The following is a 21054-nucleotide window of genomic DNA, read 5'->3' on the forward strand; positions in this document are numbered from 1 at the left end:
ACATTGCGTCTTCATCATTCTATAGTGGTTTGCTTTTCAGAGGAATTTTGACATATCGCCTCCAAATGCTGACCCACCAGACCATAACCACATGCAACTAAACAACAAATTGCCATAAAATTAAAGTTAGCATTTGGAAAAAACAAAAAGCAAAAAAACAAAAACCCACATAGCAGGGTTGGTGCAAATAGAAACAATAGGACATAAAGCCCTATGTGTTGGGAATGTAGCGGGAAACATTGCCCAATGCATAGGGTGTGAATGTGCCCAATAAATAAAATACATAAATAAATAAAAAAGCCCTTCTGACCTGGCCCCAAAACACATCTCAATAATAGTGAGAAATAAAACAGCCCCTATAGTGGCTGACATTCCTGATACAAAATAAATAGAATTTCCTGAGGAAGAAAAAAAAAAAAAGGGAAAAAAAAAAAAAAGGGAAGGAAAAAAGGGACATGAAAAAAGGAAAAGAAAAAAAAAAAAAACCCTTCTCTCTGCCACGGCCTCATAGTATCAGTTAGCAACCTGACACTCTTGAGTTACAAAATACGCACCAAGCAGCCCAAGCACTAGTATAATTATCCAGTCCAGGGCAATTTTTTTACTCTTCGCATACCTGTTAAAATTTGCATTTTTTTCCTAGAAACTATCCTCACCATTCCAAAAAATAATATATTTCCTAAAAGCAGAGACCCGGAGAATAAAATGGTACAATTTTTTATGTTGTGCAACAGTTTATCAAACACAAATTTTCAAGAAAAAAATACATTAAACTGAATTTTCGTGCATACACACACACACAACACATAATACCCAATTTTTGGTAAAATATGCGCTGTGTCGAGTAATTGGATACCAAACCTTAAAAATGCATGTGCCTGTGAAATCTACAAAAAAAAAAACACTATGGTAACCAAAGTTGTCCATAAACAAAGCTTTGAAGCCTTTACAGGTTAACAGTTTAGAATTAACTGAATTACGTGCCTAGGATTACTGATCCTAATCCAACCTGTGCGGCAATAACTCACATGTGTGGGAAAATTCAAGTTTACATACATCTGCATGGCCTACACACACGTTTGCATTTAGATGTGCACGTTAATGTGTTACAATAAATAGAAGAAAAAAAAAGTGAAAGCATGTAAAATGCAATTAAATGTTTTCTATTTATTTTAAATTTAACATTTAACTTTATTACCATAACAATTCCTCAATGGGATAGCACTGGGCAGGTGACAGGTCCTCTTATGGAGACATCAGGGATCTATTAGACCCCCAATGTCTACTGTGGTTGCCCCTGCAGCTAAACAAGCACAGCAGTCAGGGAATGAGTTTTGAACCTGGAGGTGATCAGGGTGGATTTGATTTAATCACGATTTAAATCACTAGTGACATGGCTTGATTTAAATCATAATTTTTAAAGAGCAACGGTCATCTCTGTTCCACAGCGGCTCTTCCTCTGACCCGCTGTTGACTCACTTTAATGGGAGGGCTGGTGATGTGGCAGTGACACAAGGTGAGGGATGTGGCAGCAGCAGGTGAGAGGATCCCCGCTAACGGGCGCTGCCATGATGGATCTAAAATGACAGGTGCTCTTTAACTGTAAGGAATCCGACTCATTCTTGCCGGTAGTTAGAATCTTTAATATTTGCAAACCAAATGAAGGTTTCCTTTTTAGAATAATAAGCTGTCAGGTTAGTAAATCAGCGATATCAGAACCGATTTCAGGTTAATAGGTCCATCACACATAGTTGGAGAAGTTGAGACTCAAATTCTTTTATTTCATTTTTTTTCTCATGGTTACTGTGAAATTGTGTGAATGCAGCAATGCAGGGCATGTTATCTCAGCTTGTAGAGCTTGGACTCATTGAATGCGTTTACCAAAAATGTAAATATTGCAGAATATACAGCCTCATGCTACATAACAAAGCTCCATTTCATGCTGAATAAACAAAATTATTAATGTATCGTAAATAGAAAACTATCTTTAGATAGAGGTTTACTCCAAAAGCGTTTTATTAAAATAAAATTTGATAAAAATCAAAAACAATTGAGTACTGACGTGATACTTCTTTTATTTGCACTAACATACAATTTTGAGGACAAGCTTTCGGGGAGTGTCCCCTTCTTCAAGGTCCCAGCAGTACTATTACAAAGTTTTAGCAGAATGTTAGAAGAGATTTGGGGGATGAGAAAAAAAGAAAAAGAAAAGCAGAAAGAAACACAAGCCTAGGGTTAGACTAGAGATAGAGATGGGGGGGAACAACACTCACAGAGGGAGTTCTAAAAATGTTGGATATTGATTGAGGAATCCCATGTCCAAATTAAGGCCCTTAACTCTTGTGTCAAATAGAATGATCATTCTTAGTTCAAAAGTTTTTCTTTCCTGAATGGATTTGAAATTTCCTTTAAGAACTAAAACATAGTACTGCTGGGACCTTGAAGAAGGGGACATACCACGAAAGCTTGTCCTCAAAATTGTATGTTAGTGCAAATAAAAAAAGTATCAGTACTCAATTGTTTCTGTCGCAAGTGCACTAATACGGCTACAATCACCTCGATGAAAAGCAAAAAAATTAAAAAAAATTTTTTTTAAATGTATATTTATTTATTTTTTTAAATCATCGATTTTTATCCACCCCGGAGGTGATGTAATACACGCCACTTCAGGGTTCATTCATTCCAACTGTTGGGACATCTTACTGCAGTTCCTGGACTCCCCAGAAGAACCAGAGAAGAAAGGAGCCATCGTAGGAAACGTCCGGTGGTGATCTTGATGGGGATGGAGTGGTATTAGAACACTTTTACTTGAAAGCTGATCACCGGCTAAAAGAATAAATATCAAGCAGCAGCAGCCATGAGCTTGCTTTAACCTCTTGACTACCAGGTAGTTTTGGATAGAAGAAGAAAAAGACCAGAACTTTCCCCAGGCTTTAAAAGGTTAGTCCACCTTGTCAGAAAAAATGCAAACACCCTCCCCACCCCACCGGTCCCCAGTATACTTCTTTCCATGGGTGAGTGTCACTGTCCATGCAGCCTGGTGAAGCAGTCCAGGGGTTTGAAAACTGCGCTGTTATGATTTCCCTATGGAAGCCAAGATGAATCAGATTGGTTCTGAATGGTCAATGCGTTCACATGCCAGCGCTGACCAATCAGAACACCTCTGATTCATCCCAGAGTCCCTAGAGGAAGATGAAGAACAGAGTGGTTTTCAAACTCCAGGACCACTTCATCAGTTCACAGATCCCTGTGAATCAATTAACTACAAGTACAGACAGCCTTTGCGAATGTCAGCTGGTATTTCTCAATGAACTACCAAAGCGCTGTTGAGTGCCATGGTAGTTCATTCATTCTTCCTGTCAGTGTAACAAGGTATGAGTAGATTGGACGAGGTAAGAGTAGACAGATTACACCGATAGGTCTGCCGGAGACCTGCATTGACCAGCGATCTAATGATTACTGGTGCAATGCTTTCCAGGCTTTTAAAACAAAAAATAGTAAAAATTCAAATTTTTTTACCTGCAAAAAATGTGCATTTATTATGGATTGTGAAAAGTTGAACGTGTCCTTTAAATCAGACAGGCTGCAACATTCTAGTAAAAACCTTTCTTCTTTTCAGAAGTCAGTTGCTGGTACTGTCCCCATTCATACCTGCGCGTTTTGTAGCACGAATCTCAAAAACGCTAAGGGGAAAAAAAAACAAAACAATATTACGCTATAGAGATGGTTCACATCACCACTCCAAGTCCCCTGAAGCAGAATGCCTGAAGCTGAAAAAAAATTTTGGATCTACGTTTGTAGCTCCATTCAGGCAGATTTTGGTGCCTTTTCATTCCTATGGAAATACACAAATATATGCAAAATGACACATTTTCATGTGCTTTAGCGCGTTGTATCGCATGGGCAAGAGCGTTTTTCTGGCATGGTAAGACATGGCAACAATTGATGTCACAAATGAAATTGAATGCCTGAACAAATCGCACACAAACGCACAAATAAAATGTGCAAAAAAAATGCTCAGGTGTGAATAGGGCCTCAAAGAAGGGGAGCGAGGAATAGCACAAGGAACCAATGAGGTGTGCTGCAGGGCAAGAGGCAAGCTGATAGGAGGGGAAAGCTGAGTGACAGAGAGATGAGCTCATCAGTGTGCCGCTTTTCCTTCAACTGTACAGTCACAGGATGAGGGAAAGACCTGGAAGTGAAAGTTAAACTGCATCAAAAAAAGATCAGGTCACCTCCCCTGCCAGAAAGGAGTGAGCTGTGGATCAGAGGGGTGTAACACTAAAATCTGAATGAATGAAAGTTCAAATCCTTTGACAAATAAAACAGCTCTCCTACATTCATTGTGTATTTAGGCATTTGCCTGGAGTTCGGCTTCAGGGCCTATTCATATTAGGTGTGGTAGGACATGTTTGGTGGCTATTCCAGTGCAGTCCCTCTGCAAAACAAGGCAAAATGCCTGGTCTCCTTCCCACTACTGTGTTGTAGTGGTGTGTGCAAAAAAAAAAAAAAAATACGACTTGTGGTACTTTTCTTCAGTGCAGTGTGACGCAATCCAACGCCCTGCACCTCGCTGCGGACAACAGAACTTAATGAAATGTCAGTGTCAAGTTTGCTAAAAAAATAAACAAATAAAAAATGTAATAGTGCAATGCACCGCAACTGGAGCATCGGCATTGCTGTCATCCTACTACTGGCAATCCCAGGAGACATCAGGGGTGCACATATATTATTCCAGCCTCTCAACCAGGGTGCCCAGGCACCCTGGGGTGCCTTGAGGATTTTTCAGTAGTGCCTTGACAAAATATCTAAAAATTGCCCAAAACTTGTATACAAGCCAGCGGGTGGAACAAACCTGCCTTTTCGTTACACCAAGCCACAGGTTTTCATTGTGCACCATTACAACCTTCTAGTCGCCGACATCCTGACAACCAATGACATCATCAATTGATAAGGGAGGATGTCGGCTGCCTGCACAGCATACTAGTTTCACACTCCCATTCCCCTCTCCATCAGTGCTGGGGTCACATTAGCTGAGTGATGGAGAAAAACTGAGAGAGAGGAGAAACACTGGAATACTAGTCAGTACCAGTGTGCAAAAGTGTGTTTGTTTGGAAGAATAAATCACCTCTAATGTTGGGTGCCCTACATGCGTGGATGTTGCTGCGTTATATAAAGCTATTAGAATAGTTTTTCACATTTTAGAAAGGGGCGCCCTTTTAAAATTATGAACAGTCTTGCGGCACCCCATTTTAGAATGGGGTGCCTCAAGACTGTCCATAATTTTAAAAGGTGCCTCGGGACTGTCCATAAATTTAAAGGGTGCCTTGACTGAAAAAAAGTTGAGAAACACTGTATTATTCATCTTGCAGTACAAAACTGTACTATACCAATAATAACTAACAACAATTAACAACAACATTATTAATACTACATTTCCCAGTTCTGTAATAGGGAAGAACCAGAAGAGATCAGGTCCGTGTAATGGGCCCCATACCATACCTATGGAGGTTCTCATATAGAGCGATAACTACATAATACAATGCCTATATAGAATATATAGAATACATGATCTAGATCTGTATATACATCCTTTATTTATTAAGTAGCAATTGAAGCAGGACAGCGCAGGCAGCAAAAGATGACTTCAGAAGATTACCAAGAACAAAGCACGCATTAATAATACAAGTGTTGCCTGGGCCGCAGTAAATGTATCATCCACCAGTCACCTTACTCTTCCAGAGCGGCCCGCCTCTGCTGCTCGGCCCGGTTATAAATTGCCAGAGCTGGCAGCCTGCGTTTTAACCAATGCAATCAGAGCCAGCAAACCATCAATCATGTGCAGCAAACAGTGACGAGGTCTTGATGAGTCACCATGCACCCATGGCCTGCATTAAACAACTTACATGTTTTTAGTCTCAACTCAGTTTTTCGGCTGCAGAATATTACTGCATCTTTTATCTCATTCTGCAACCAAGACGATTTCCTTAAAGAAGGCCTCCACCGAGCACTAGATGCATGAAAGGGGCTGGAATGAAGAATTAGAGGTCTACAAAAATGTCCTGTCTTTGAAACTACTTTGAGAATTGGGAACACCAGTCCTGCATACGGTCCACATGGCTCAGCAACTAGTATTCCTAAAACACCACACTACCTTTAAAACCTACATTGGGAAAAATTGGGTGTACCAGTCATTCATACTACTTACAAAGCTCAGCAACTGATATTCCTGGAACACCACAATACCAACAGCAAGGCTACTGTACAGACACACTTTCATTCTGGCCATTTAGTAATACTTACTCTTCAGTGATCCACCATCACTGCCCGTGAGTGAGAGCCACCATTACTCCTTTCGCTGCAACCGTCAATCAATCTTGGCTAGTGTTAGAGCCTACAAGTAGTGGCAGAACCCCCCTGTCATGAGACAGTGACCAGGCCTAGTGAAGCCTAAACACTACAACATGGGTGGTGCCCACATACAATCCTAAACCCAGAAGTACTGGATATTGTGGACAGACTGAAAACTCAAACACATAAGCAACGGGTATAGTGCACTGGCTGCAACCCAACACTCAGAAACAATGGGTATTGTGCACAGTTTCAAGTGTTCCAATCACTTCCATGGCCACAGGTGTATAAAATCAAGCACGTAGGCATGCAGACTATTTCTACAAACATTTGTGAAAGAATGGGTCGCTCTCAGGAGCTCAGTGACTCCAAGCGTGGTCCCGTGATAGGTTGCCACCTGTGCAGTAAGCCCATCCGTGAAATTTCCTGGCTACTAAATATTCCACGGTCAACTCTTCGTGTGGCCTTCAGATTAGCACAACAGTGAGTAGGGAACTTAATGAAATGGGTTTCCATGACCGAGCAGCTGCATCCAAGCCTTACATCACCAAGTGCAATCCAAAGTGTCAGGTGCAGAGGTGTAAAGTACGCCACCACTGAACTCTGGAGAAGCAGAGAAGCAGAGACCTGTGTCCTCTGGAGTGACGAATAACGCTTCTCTGTATGGTAATCCGATGGATGTGTCTGGGTTTGGTGGTTGCCAGGAGAACGGTGCTTACCTTACTGCATTGTGCCAAGTGTGAAGTTTGGTGGAGGGGGGAATTATGATGTGGGGTTGTTTTTAAGGGGTTGGACTTGGCCCCCTAGTTCCAGTGAAGGGAAAGCTTAAGGCGTCAGCATACCAAGATGTTTTGGACAATTTCATGCTCCCAACTGTGTGGGAACAGTTTGGGGATGGCCCCTTCCTGTTCCAACACGACTGCACACCAGTGCACAAAGCAAGGTCCACAAAGACACGAATTAGCGAGTTTGGGGTGGAGGAACTAGACTGGCCTGCACAGAGTCCTGACCTCAACCCGATATAACACCCTTGAAATGAATAAGAGCAGAGACTGTGAGCCAGGCCTTCTCGTCCGACATCAGTGCCTGACCTCACAAATGTGCTTCTGGAAGAACGGTCAAACATTCCCATAGACACCCTCCTAAACCTTGTGGGCGGCCTGCTGCAAAGCTGCAAAGGCCGGACCAACTCAATATTGAACCTTATGGACAAAAGACTGGAATGCCATTAAAGTTCATGTCCGTGTAAAGGCAGGCGTCCCAATACTTTTGGCAATATAATTTTGGCAAGAGGAACGCAGAGGAAGAAAGGAGAATGACAGCCTCCTCTCCCTCTGCATTTCTTTTGCCACCACTTGTATCAGGAAAGTAGTTGCTGCCAAGACAAGCGGCCATTTTGAAACAGATCCTTCCTAGCTATGCTGCCAGACGGCCATTGGAGAAGATTGGGGGGGCAACCAGTCCAAACTCATTGCTAGGGTTAAGAAGCTTTTGCAACATTGTACTGATTGTGGGCATCCCTGCCTCCCTCACACCACTTGTTTCATGTAAGTTCTTGGAGCCAATAACAAAGTGTCCTTCAACAACATCGACAGCAAGATCTAGGAAGGAGACAGTCGCTTCAGAATGGCTGCTTATCTCAGCTTCAAGTACTTTCCCGAGACAAGCAGAGGCAAGAGGAATGCAGAGGGAAGGGAGGCTCACAGTCGCCTCTCCCTCTGCATTCCTCTTGCCAACATATTTCTCAGGAAATTGCTCAGAGCAGAGACAAACACCTGTTATGAAGCAGCATGATCCTTATTAAATATACTGTCGGACAGCTAGGGTTAGGAAGCACCTCACAGCCAGGGCGAGGAAAGCACCTCACAGCCAGGGAAGCACCTCAAAGCCAGGGCGAGGGAAGCACCTCACAGCCAGGGCGAGGGAAGCACATCACAGCCAGGGCGAGGGAAGCACATCACGGCCAGGGCGAGGGAAGCACATCACGGCCAGGGCGAGGGAAGCACATCACAGCCAGGGAAGCACCTCACAGCCAGGGCGAGGGAAGCACCTCACAGCCAGGGCGAGGGAAGCACCTCACAGCCAGGGCGAGGGAAGCACCTCACAGCCAGGGCGAGGGAAGCACCTCACAGCCAGGGCGAGGGAAGCACCTCACAGCTAAGGTTAGGAAGCACCTAACATAGGACAAGCTACTACATGTACTTTGTCCAACAAGGGACAAAGCAGTGAAAAATGTATATCTTACACTAGGCTAGTTATAGACAAAAAGTGGCATTGTGGCATACGATCAATGCCCACATAAAGAACTGCAGGCCAGACTTTGTTCCTAGCATGCCCTTCAAGACCTTTTCACCCAGCACTGTAGTATACCTCTACAGAAGCCCTTGAGTGCGTTACCCGAGATCTAACAGACACCTCATTAAAAGTTTCCCGTTATCTGCCAAATTTCAAATCTATGGAAAAACTACAGTTACCGTGATCATCTTAAAAGGCTCTTCAATCACAGAGCCGGTAACAGGGAGGAAAAGCTGTCCAGGCAGATTTTGTCAAAGATTCGACTACAGTACCGACCAAATCAAATCATGTCAGAGTCAGCTCACTTGTTGGATGAATTTACCCAATTACTCCAGAGCCGCTGGCAAGGCGACAGAAGACGGGGGTCGCACATTGCAGTTCCTCAGGAGGGGACTTGTCCTCTCTGCCCATTACACCTCCACAGATGTCCTTTCCATGGACACAGACACACAAAAGGACTTTTGTCACTACAATGATGAGACGTATCCTACAAAAAATATTTAGAAAACCTGACTGCCCTTGAGTGATGGTGAAGGATGTCCAGGGAGAGTGATGGTGAAGGATGTCCAGGGAGAGGGATGGTGAAGGACGTCCAGGGAGAGGGATGGTGAAGGACGTCCAGGGAGAGGGATGGTGAAGGACGTCCAGGGAGAGGGATGGTGAAGGACGTCCAGGGAGAGGGATGGTGAAGGACGTCCAGGGAGAGGGATGGTGAAGGACGTCCAGGGAGAGGGATGGTGAAGGACGTCCAGGGAGAGGGATGGTGAAGGACGTCCAGGGAGAGGGATGGTGAAGGACGTCCAGGGAGAGGGATGGTGAAGGACGTCCAGGGAGAGGGATGGTGAAGGACGTCCAGGGAGAGGGATGGTGAAGGACGTCCAGGGAGAGGGATGGTGAAGGACGTCCAGGGAGAGGGATGGTGAAGGACGTCCAGGGAGAGGGATGGTGAAGGCCGTCCAGGGAGAGGGATGGTGAAGGCCGTCCAGGGAGAGGGATGGTGAAGGATCTCCAGGGAGAGGGATGGTGAAGGATCTCCAGGGAGAGGGATGGTGAAGGATCTCCAGGGAGAGGGATGGTGAAGGATCTCCAGGGAGAGGCTATTAGGAGTACAATAGAGTCAAAGGAAATGTTAAGCATTTAAAGCTAACCCGTCATAGTGAATCAGTTACGGACATTTATTATTCATGCAACAGCGGCACACACTTTCAGCTGCTCTTAGGGCAACTTCACACCAGAATATGGTGCAGGAAAGGCGAGTTACATGAGCGTTTTCCACACACATGCTGCCCTTGCGATCTACTAGTGGCGCCAATACATCGTTGGTGGCCCCCAAAACGCAGATCACAAATGCAGTGCATTTGCGGGCACCAAATCGCATGGTATCACAGTACCAGGCAATGTGGTGCAGCACATTCTTTAAAAGTAGTTTCTGTGTGTTCTGGTGTGACTCGTAGCCCGTCCAAATGAATGGGTTGCCAAATTGCACTGCAGGGGACTGCTTAGGAACATAGGCCACAATCATGAGCGCTTCTAGTGTGAATCAGCACATAAAGTGGTTCTAAAGGCCAAAGGTTTTTTACCTTCATGCAATCTATTCATGAAGGTAAAAAAATTCTCACTGTTCTGCTCCCCCCTCAGCCCCCCTAATGCATGCTTGAGCCTGATCTCGAGCCGGCTCTCCCAGGTCTCCCACTCCTCATTGGCTGAGACATGGCAGTGGGAGACATTGGTTGAGTGAGGAGGGAGCGGGGGGGCAGGGCTGACTCTTCTAGACATACAGGGCCTGCTCCAGAGAGAGCACGCAACCAGGCTTTGGTTGGGAGGTACATGTGGTCTACTGCACCTATAGCAAGGGCATTATTCAACTTTATCCAAGTTTGTTTTTATCCACAGATGTCCTTTTTTCTACAGAAGCAGTTTTTTATTTCTAAAGATGAACTAATTCTTTAAGGGCTTTCAAACAAAATGAGTTTATTCAATGATGGCAAGATCGAATGCTCTGTCAAAGGATTTTTCAGAATTTCTATATGACCATTTTGAGTGATGCAGTCAAATACCAGTAAGATGATCCAAGGCCTATTTTAGTTCTTGTCAGAAGGAATGCAGGGGAATGCACAGTGGAAGAACTACCAGGGTCGCAAGAGTCACAACCGGGCCCTGGAGTTCCCCCATTGTGGGGGGCCACCGCCTTCTGCCTGCCACGTGCCACCAACAGCTCTTCTACCAGTATGAGAGGGGAAGTGGTCTCACTCATGCAGTATCCACACATTGGTCCACCATTCAGTTCCCAGCTGTAAGGTAGGGCGATGCTGTGTCGGGAGGCAGAGACTGAAAGCGAAAGTCAGCTGACCTGGGCCAGGCCAATAGAGTGAAGGAGGAGGAGCTGAGTGAGAGGAGACCTTATGTCGGTATAGGAGTTACTGGAGGCACCTGAAGCTGGAGATACAAAGAGACTGAGCAAGGAGGGGGAACCGAGTGATCTACAAGCGAGTGCCACTGTTCCCATCCCCCATATCAGCACTGCCACTGACCCCCCCCCCCCCACCACCACCACCACCACCACCACTGATCCTATCCCCCCACCACCACCACTGATCCCATCCTGCACCACCTCTGCCACTGACCCCACCCCCCTCAACCACCTTCACTACTGCCATTGATCCCATTCCCTCCACTACCACCGCTGCCATTGATCCCACCACCGCTGCCACTGATCCCACCACCGCTGCCACTGATCCCATCCCCTCCACTACCACCGATGCCATTGATCCCCCCCCCACCATCACTGCCACTGATCCCATCCCCCCCACCACCGCCACTGATCCCATCCCCCCCACCACCGCCACTGATCCAATCCCCACCACCACTGCCATTTATCTCATCCTCCCCCCTTCCACCACTGCTACCACCGATCCCACCCCCACTGTCACTGATTCCACCCCCCACCCCCCCCCACCCCCACTGATACCTGGTCCCCTACAAGCACTACAGCCACTGATCCTGTCCCCTTTACCACTGATCACATCTTCCCACCACCACCACTCAACTAGTGGTGGAACTGTCAGGGTTTCAAAGGTCACGCTTGCATCGGGGCCCTAGAGTTCTACCACTGTGTGGGAGCCCCAAGAGCCCAGACTGTGGCTCCATGGCAGAGTTGCTGGCTACAGTTGTAAGTAGAGTGTCTATTACACTCTCTCTCTCACACTGACCAGACCCAGCACTGACAGACCACCCCCTCCATTGCACAGACAGGAGAGGAGATAGAAAAAGCTGGACTTTCTCCTTCTCCCGCCCCTTTCCTCCTATGTATGCCTGCAGCCCACCCATTCTCCAATCTCCGGCAAAGTATCCCTGGCAAAGCCCAACAGCCGGCAACTACTATACATGGTTGAGGAACTATGCAGAGTGCAGACCCCTGAAGTGTCCCCCTTCTTTTCTCTCTCCTGCCTCGGAGTACAATGTTAGAGGGACTCAGATGTAAGGGGCGCTCAGTGGACTCTGCTGTAAGTGGGGGCTTTGGTGAGCAGAGGCCCCCTTACATTAGAATCTACAGTGTTCCCCTTACATCAGAGCCCCCCTTAAATTGGCGTTCCCAGAGCACTGCTTATGTCAGAGTTCCCCTTTACATTAGAGTCCACAGAACTCCCCCTTACAGTGAAATTCTGCAGATTCTGATGTAAAGGGGGGGGGCTCTGATGTAAGGGGAAACACTGTGGATTCTGGTGTAAAGGGGACCTCTGATGTAAGGGGTGCTCTGTCCCTGCAGTGTTCCCCCTTACATTACATTCCACAGAGTTTCCCCTTATAGTGTAGGGAAACTCTGCAGATCCTGATGCAAAGCAGAAACTCTGCGCACTCTGATTTAAAGGGGACTCCTCTGATTAAATCCTTACAATATGTTATTTAATCACAAAATATATGTATAGTGTATACTACAGAACACAATTTGCCGTGTGCCGCTAAAGTGTTTGGGCTTGGTGTGAAGAAAATGTGGCAACCCTACCCAAGATGGCAGAAAAGGTCCCGCTGCAGGACCATAATAAAGGGCCCCACAACAGGAGTAAAGGGTCCCAGCATTGGTGGGAAGGGCCCATGACCAGAGCTCAGGGGGGGCCCTTCATGGTTTCTTGCACCAGGGCCCTGAAGGTTCTAGTAATTCCTCTGGGAATGCAGTTTCGGCACTGGTACTGAATGGGATGCTGGGGTGTGCTGGATGGTCTATTGATGCTGGCTGCTGAAGGTTCTACTGTTATCAAGGAGGTCTGTGGTTTCTGGTGAGGAATCTAGTTTTGCGGGGGTGATCTTATGTTGCTGGAAAGTCAATTGTTGCTGGGAGATCTACTGTACTGTTATTGGTGGGGGTCTATTGTGGTGGGTTGAAATGCTGGTGGGGTCTATGGTTACTGTGGGGATCTACTGTGGCTGGGGGGGGGGGACTACTGTTGAGGGTGAGGTTTATTGCTTATGAACAGTCTACTGATGCTGGCTACAGGGAGATCTACTATATTGTTACTGGCAGAGGTCTATTGTTGCTGGAGAAATCTGTTGTCAGGAGGGTGGTATTTTGTTCTGGAAGGGTCTGTTGCTGGGGTGGGGGGTTAGGTCTATGGTTGCTGGGGAGGGGAGTTAGGTCTGTTCTTGTTGTTAGGGGGGGGGGGTTAGGTCAGTTGTTGCTGGGGAGGGGGCTATGTCCCTTGTCACTGTAGGGGGGGCTAGGTCCCTTGTCGCTGGAGGGGGGGGCGCTACATCCCTTGTCGCTGGCGATGGGGTTAGGACCCCTGTCGCTGGCGAGGGAGGGGGGTTAGGCCCGTTGTCGCTAGCGAGGGGGGGTGTAGTTCCTGTTGTCGCTGGCGAGGGGGGGGGGGTTAGGCCCGTTGTCGCTGGCGAGGGGGGTGGGCTTAGGCCCGTTGTCGCTGGCGAGGGGGGTGGGCTTAGGCCCGTTGTCGCTGGCGAGGGGGGTGGGCTTAGGCCCGTTGTCGCTGGCGAGGGGGGTGGGCTTAGGCCCGTTGTCGCTGGCGAGGGGGGTGGGCTTAGGCCCGTTGTCGCTGGCGAGGGGGGTGGGCTTAGGCCCGTTGTCGCTGGCGAGGGGGGTGGGGTTAGGTCCGTTGTCCCTGGTGAACGGGGTGGGGTTAGGCCCATTGTTGCTGGTGAGGGGGGTGGGGTTAGGCCCGTTGTTGCTGGTGAGGGGGGGTTCAGGTAAGTTGTTGCTGGAGACTGGGGGGGGGGGGGTTAGGTCCGTTGCTGCTGGGGAGGGGGGTAGATCTATTATTGTTGGGGGGTAGGTAGGCTTACTGCTGCTGGGAGGGTAGATCTATTGTTGCTGGGAGGTATTCTGTTGCTGAAGGGGGGGTGTTTATTTTATTTTGTTGCGGGGGTGTGAGGGGTTTATTACTACTGGCTGCAGGGGAATGTGCTCGGAGGTGGGGGCAGAGACAAGGGGTGACTTTAAAAGGGGAGTACCTGCACCTATCCCCTAAGAATAAAAGCCCTGGTTCTGCCTACTGAATCCCTGTAACTGTGGTACATAACGGACTCCTGTGCTACGAGGGGGTCCAGCCCCGACACCACATATGACAATGTCCATGCAGAAAGTGAACACCAGGACCCCGTGTCCTTCTAGCTGCAGTGGGAGGCAGGTCTCTGGCATTTGTACAACATACATGTGTCCATCCGGCCAAACACCACAACTGCAGCGCTGACAGCAAGACTCAGGTCACGGCCCAATACAAAGCCCTGCTCTCCGAACACTAATCCAGCAGACAATGGCAGGCCGTACCTAGCAGGCTGAACGTTTTAGGGCGACGCTTGTTCTCAGCCGGTAACCACAACAGGTTCTCATCCCGCGTGGTAATCACTAGGCTTCCAAGAACAAAGGTTTTCATGAATGTTCTAGGAAACCGGAGGATGCAGAGCGTCAGGTTACAGCGACTATAAAACTTCGAGCAGAAATAAACGCTCTCAACTAACATCAGCTATCTTTAGTCCTCATGCTGCCAGCATCAGGAAACAGGAAGCTAGATTATACTTACTTGTTCTAAACTTTATTCCCTGACATTTCTGCAGTTGTTTCCTGGTTTCTGGCCTAGGCCAAAATTATGTCATACATCTCAGGAATCTTTATGGGCATTTTTTTTTTCTTTCATCTGGAGGAGCGGCTTTTGCATCTAAGCACACCCCCCTGTCTGCATGCCTGAGCAAAGGGCCGAAGGATTCCAGAAAATAAATGCTACATGAATCATCTGCCCTTACTCAAGATGGCGAAAGCTAGAAATTCTGGGGGGGGGGTGGGTGTTCAAAGTAATTTCTCATCACAACAAGGTATGGAGACATGGATGGATGGGCAAGTTTGTTTAGAATATAAAAAAATGAATTAGAGTTTTCAGTTTGTGGTGCTGAGATACAATGTAGTTCCGCTTTAATAGTGGTTTATATCAACTTTTTAATTTCTTAGTTTTTTGGACTTTATATTGATTTATAATATTTTTCCATATCAAGAGTCAATCTCCAGAAGGGTCCCAAAGATTAAAAAAAATAAAATAATAATAAAAAATGTCTTCTCATAATTATTTTCTCCAAAATGAAAAAAAAAAGTTTAACCGTTCAGTTCTACTTTATTAGCAACACATTTACAATATATCAATATATAAATGGTTAGCACTTCCGCCTGGCAGTACTCGGGTCATAGGTTCAATTCCCAACCACGGCACCACCTGCCTGGAGTTTGCATGTTCTCCCTGTGTCTGCGTGGGTTTCCTCCGGGTGCTCCGGTTTCCTCCAACACTCCAAAGACATGCTGGTAAGTTAATTGGCTCCTGTCTAAATTGTCCCTAGTATGTCTAAGTATGAATGTGAGTTAGGGACCTTAGATTGTACGCCCCTTGAGGGTTAGGGACTGATGTGAATGTACAAAATATATGTAAAGTGCTGCGTAAATTGACGGCGCTATATAAGTACCTGAAATAATTAAATAAATAATAATAATATTAAATAAATATCACAATGGCTGGGACAAAGTCATACTCAATCACTGTTGTTGGGAGATGAGGAAATTGCCGGTAGATAAGACCAATGTCATTTTGGAGTCATTTGCGTCGGGATTAGGGAGTTTACCTCGGGGTCTGCGGCGTTCCAACAACCAATGACATTGTGCAGTTCCGTATCATTGGTTGCTAGGATGCTGACAGTTCTGAGGCTGCCAGTGCCCTGCCAACCAATGAAGCGCCCTTGAGCCCTGTGAACAATGCTCTCCAACACTTTCAGGAAATTGCACCACATACAACAAATATCAGTAAAATAAACACTCTTCTGAACAGCCTCTACGCCATTTTTTTATGAATTCCAAGGATTGTGTGAACAGGAAGGCGCTATAGCAATGCAAGTCAATGAGATTTCAAAGTTCAAAGTTTCCAGGGATGATCCCTGGATGAGTGACGAAACCTCTACACAGCATTACAGAAACAAGTCCGGGTGAATACAACCCTAGCCGTGCAATCATCTACAGGAGAAGCAGAGAATGCCAGCGCTGGAGGGTAACACAATAAAAGTTCGACCCTTCAGATGTATAATTCAGACTCTTCCACAGATGTATAGGAAGAACTCTCCCGTGATACAATGTCACACAAACACAATAGACAATTCTCCTTGCCCCATTATCATGGAATACCGAGAGAGTGAGACATCAACACACAGCTGCAGGATCCACCTAACGAGTTATAATGATCAGGGATGCAACAATACCTTTTTTTTTTTGCTTACTAAGTACCGATACTTTGTTTTACTCGTGGAAATGCTCCTGATACCTGAAACCGATACTTTGCGGTGTGATTTGCGTCCATACAAAATGTATGGATGCAAATTGCATCACAAAGAATAGCATGCAATTCGAACAGGAATGCGATTCATGTGGTTTCCCCACTGCTCCTGTGTGAACCCGGGCTTGTCATAAAATGAGTTCACACAGAAGCGGTGTGGGAAATTTCCCTGCACCAAACCCATGGTGTCACATAAGGAAAAGCTGGGGATTTGAACTCCCCGCAGCTTTTTCTCCTTTCCTTGCAGGGATGACAGGACAGGTTAGATGACTTCTGATTGGCCAACACCATGGTGGTGGTGCTGACCAATCAGAAGATGTCTAGCCCAAATGGTCATCCCGGCAAGCAGAGGAGAGAAAGCCGATTCACAGGTCTGGGGATTTGAAATCCCTGCAACTTTCTCTCCTCTCTTTGCAGGGATGGCAGTATGGGCTAGATGGCTTCTGATTGGCCAGCAAGCCGTCTAGCCCGTCCTGTCATCCCTGCAAGGAGAGGAGAGAAAGCCATGTGGATTTCAAATCCCCAGCTTTTCTTTAAGTCACAGCATGGGATCGGTGCAGGGAGTTTTCCAGCACCGCTCGTGTTAACTCAGGAGCAGTGGGGAAGCCGCATGCGATTTGGACAGGAATCACATTCCTGGTCAAATTGCATGCTAATCTTTGAGGTGCAATTTGCGTCCATACATTTTGTATTGATGCAAATCGCTTTCAGGTATCGGGAGTGCGTGAAAACACTTGCTATTGGCACCGATACGGATATCGGTGCATCCCTTATAATGACCATTGTTACCAATAACGATCGCCATTTCCAGCAGTGAGAACCAATGAAAGCCTGAAAAGGATAATTACATCAGCAAAAATAAAGATTGTTAAAGGAAATAACATGACTACAGCTTAGTGATGGTTGTTGGTCACACAGTGCTGAGCCTTCCGGGACCACCAGACATACAGTGCGGAGTTCCTGTCAGTGTGGATGGCAGGAATCATGTACACCATGTGAGATCCCCACTGCAAGTCACCGATACACCATAGTCTACATACAAGATGACTTGTTACATTGTATCTGTGAGATCCCCACTGCAAGTCACCGATACACCATAGTCTACATACAAGATGACTTGTTACATTGTATCTGTGTGATCCCCACTGCAAGTCACCGATACACCATAGTGTGCATAGAAGATGACTTGTTACATTGTATCTGTGTGATCCCCACTGCAAGTCACCGATACACCATAATGTACATACAAGATGACTTGTTACATTGTATCTGTGTAATCCCCACTGCAAGTCACCGATACACTATAGTGTACATACAAGATGACTTGTTACATTGTATCTGTGTGATCCCCACTGCAAGTCATCGATACACCATAATGTACATACAAGATGACTTGTTACATTGTATCTGTGTAATCCCCACTGCAAGTCACCGATACACTATAGTGTACATACAAGATGACTTGTTACATTGTATCTGTGTGATCCCCACTGCAAGTCACCGATACACTATAGTGTACATACAAGATGACTTGTTACATTGTATCTGTGTGATCCCTACTGCAAGTCACCGATACACCAAAGTGTACATACAAGATGACTTGTTACATTGTATCTGTGCGATCCCCACTGCAAGTCACCAATACACCATAGTGTACATGATAACTCGTTACATTGTATCAACTTGTAGTGAGGCTCACACAGATACAACGTAACAAATGATCATGTACACTATGACGTATCAGTGACTTGCAGTGGGGATCACACAGATACAATGTAACAAGCGATCACTTACACTGTGATGTATCGGTGACTTCTAATGAGGGGATGAAAATGTCCATATGAGCCGCACATCTCTGCAGACTCCAGGTAAGAAAGTGTAACAGCCTCCCCCCCCCCCCACGCCCCCAATATGCTTCACTCCCCCTTGGAGCCCAATGATGAGGATACGCAGGGGCGGAGTGAAGCATGTTGGGGACATGGCTTGGCTGGAGCCCAGGCTGAGACTGTTACACTCTCTTACCTGGAGTCTGCAGAGATGTGCGGCTCCTATGGACATTTCCTTCCCTGCACATCGCTGTCTGGAGGCGGGACGAGCGCGGTCCTAGCCGGCACTCATTGATTGGGATCCTTACAGCGCCATCCACAGTTTGGGGTCACAGTGACTTGTAGTGGGGATCCCACAGATTCATCACAGTGTACATGATCACTTGTGGTATCTGGGTGATCCCCACCACAACAATGGACCATAGTGCAGTCTGTGTGCTGTCTATGTAGAAGATGCTGGATCAGCCTGACGTGGGGAATCGCAGATACAATGTAACACGTGATACGCTGTGCTCAGTCATGCCACTTACACAACTTATCAGATATAAAGCACTGACCAGAACCCCCAATAAAAAGGAAACCACGACAGTACTGACCCCCCCATGACAGAGATCCTCTTCTAATCCAATCACTGGAGGCCGGACACTGATCACTCCCCAGTACTGTCCCCTGACAATGATCACTGTCCCTCTGGAACTGATCAGCCAACTGCTATTTAAACAAAGACCCCCAAGGCACAGCCTGCCAGTCCAGATCACAGGCCTCCAGATACTCGGAATGTGACCCCGCAGATGAGTGTCCACAATTCCTCATCCAAGACACGCATCAGCCACCCCACCATTACTGATCACTGCCCTCTCGACATGAAACTGTCCCCGAGCACTGATCACTGTCCTCGAGCACTGATCACCTTCCAACAACGATCACTGGCCTAAGGGCACTTCTCAACCCTCACTAATACATGGATCACTGTCCCTCAGGCATTGATCAACCCCCAGTACTGATGACTGTCCTCCAGACACCGACCCTTCAATAAAAAAAAAAAAAACACAGTCCCTCAAACACTGATCATCCCCTAAATACTGGCCCCAGCCCCCCCTTACCAACCACTATCCCCCAAGCACCGACCACCTCCCTGTTATTGATCGCTGTCACCAAGGCACTGATCACCCCCACAACATTGATCACTGTCCCCCGGGCACTAATCGCCCCCCGCCTAACATTGATCACTGTCCCCCGGGCACTGATCGCCCCCCTCCCAACATTGATCCTTGTCCCCCGGGCACTGATCGCCCCCCTCCCAACATTGATCACTGTCCCCCGGGCACTAATCGCCCCCCTCCCAACATTGATCACTGTCCCCCGGGCACTGATCGCCCCCCTCCCAACATTGATCACTGTCCCCCGGGCACTGATCGCCCCCCTCCCAACATTGATCACTGTCCCCCGGGCACTGATCGCCCCCCTCCCAACATTGATCACTGTCCCCCGGGCACTGATCGCCCCCCTCCCAACATTGATCACTGTCCCCCAGGCACTGATCCCCCCCCCCCCAGGATTGATCACTGTCTCCCAGGCACTGATCATCCCCCAGGATTGATCACTGTCTCCCAGGCACTGATCATCCCCCAGGATTGATCACTGTCTCCCAGGCACTGATCATCCCCCAGGATTGATCACTGTCTCCCAGGCACTGATCATCCCCCAGGATTGATCACTGTCTCCCAGGCACTGATCATCCCCCAGGATTGATCACTGTCTCCCAGGCACTGATCATCCCCCAGGATTGATCACTGTCTCCCAGGCACTGATCATCCCCCAGGATTGATCACTGTCTCCCAGGCACTGATCATCCCCCAGGATTGATCACTGTCTCCCAGGCACTGATCATCCCCCAGGATTGATCACTGTCTCCCAGGCACTGATCATCCCCCAGGATTGATCACTGTCTCCCAGGCACTGATCATCCCCCAGGCTTGATCACTGTCTCCCAGGCACTGATCATCCCCCAGGCTTGATCACTGTCTCCCAGGCACTGATCATCCCCCAGGCTTGATCACTGTCTCCCAGGCACTGATCATCCCCCAGGATTGATCACTGTCTCCCAGGCACTGATCATCCCCCAGGATTGATCACTGTCTCCCAGGCACTGATCATCCCCCAGGATTGATCACTGTCTCCCAGGCACTGATCATCCCCCAGGATTGATCACTGTCTCCCAGGCACTGATCATCCCCCAGGATTGATCACTGTCTCCCAGGCACTGATCATCCCCCAGGATTGATCACTGTCTCCCAGGCACTGATCATCCCCCAGGATTGATCACTGTCTCCCAGGCACTGATCATCCCCCAGGATTGATCACTGTCTCCCAGGCACTGATCCCCCCCCCCCAGCTGTGATCACTGTCTCCCAGGCACTGATCCCCCCCCCCCAGCTGTGATCACTGTCTCCCAGGCACTGACCCCCCCCCAGCTGTGATCACTGTCTCCCAGGCACTGATCCCCCCCAGCTGTGATCACTGTTCCCCAGGCACTGATCCCCCCCCCCCAGCTGTGATCACTGTCTCCCAGGCACTGATCCCCCCCCCCAGCTGTGATCACTGTCTCCCAGGCACTGATCCCCCCAGCAGTGATCACTGTTCCCCAGGCACTGATCCCCCCAGCAGTGATCACTGTTCCCCAGGCACTGATCCCCCCAGCAGTGATCACTGTTCCCCAGGCACTGATCCCCCCCAGCATTGATCACTATCCCCAAGCACCGATCCCCACC

At 47.6% G+C, this 21054-nt stretch overlaps 1 protein-coding gene across 1 annotated transcript in view; it reads right to left on the minus strand.

The window, feature by feature from the left end:
- ANKIB1 (ankyrin repeat and IBR domain containing 1) overlaps window positions 1-21054 on the minus strand; it is a 219450-nt gene that overhangs the window by 198057 nt on the left and 339 nt on the right. The window lies entirely within an intron of this gene.

This window comes from Staurois parvus, unplaced genomic scaffold, assembly GCF_062004578.1.
Source record: "Staurois parvus isolate SC_StPar_1 unplaced genomic scaffold, SC_StPar_1.0 ptg000576l, whole genome shotgun sequence".
In the NCBI taxonomy this organism is placed as follows: domain Eukaryota; kingdom Metazoa; phylum Chordata; class Amphibia; order Anura; family Ranidae; genus Staurois; species Staurois parvus.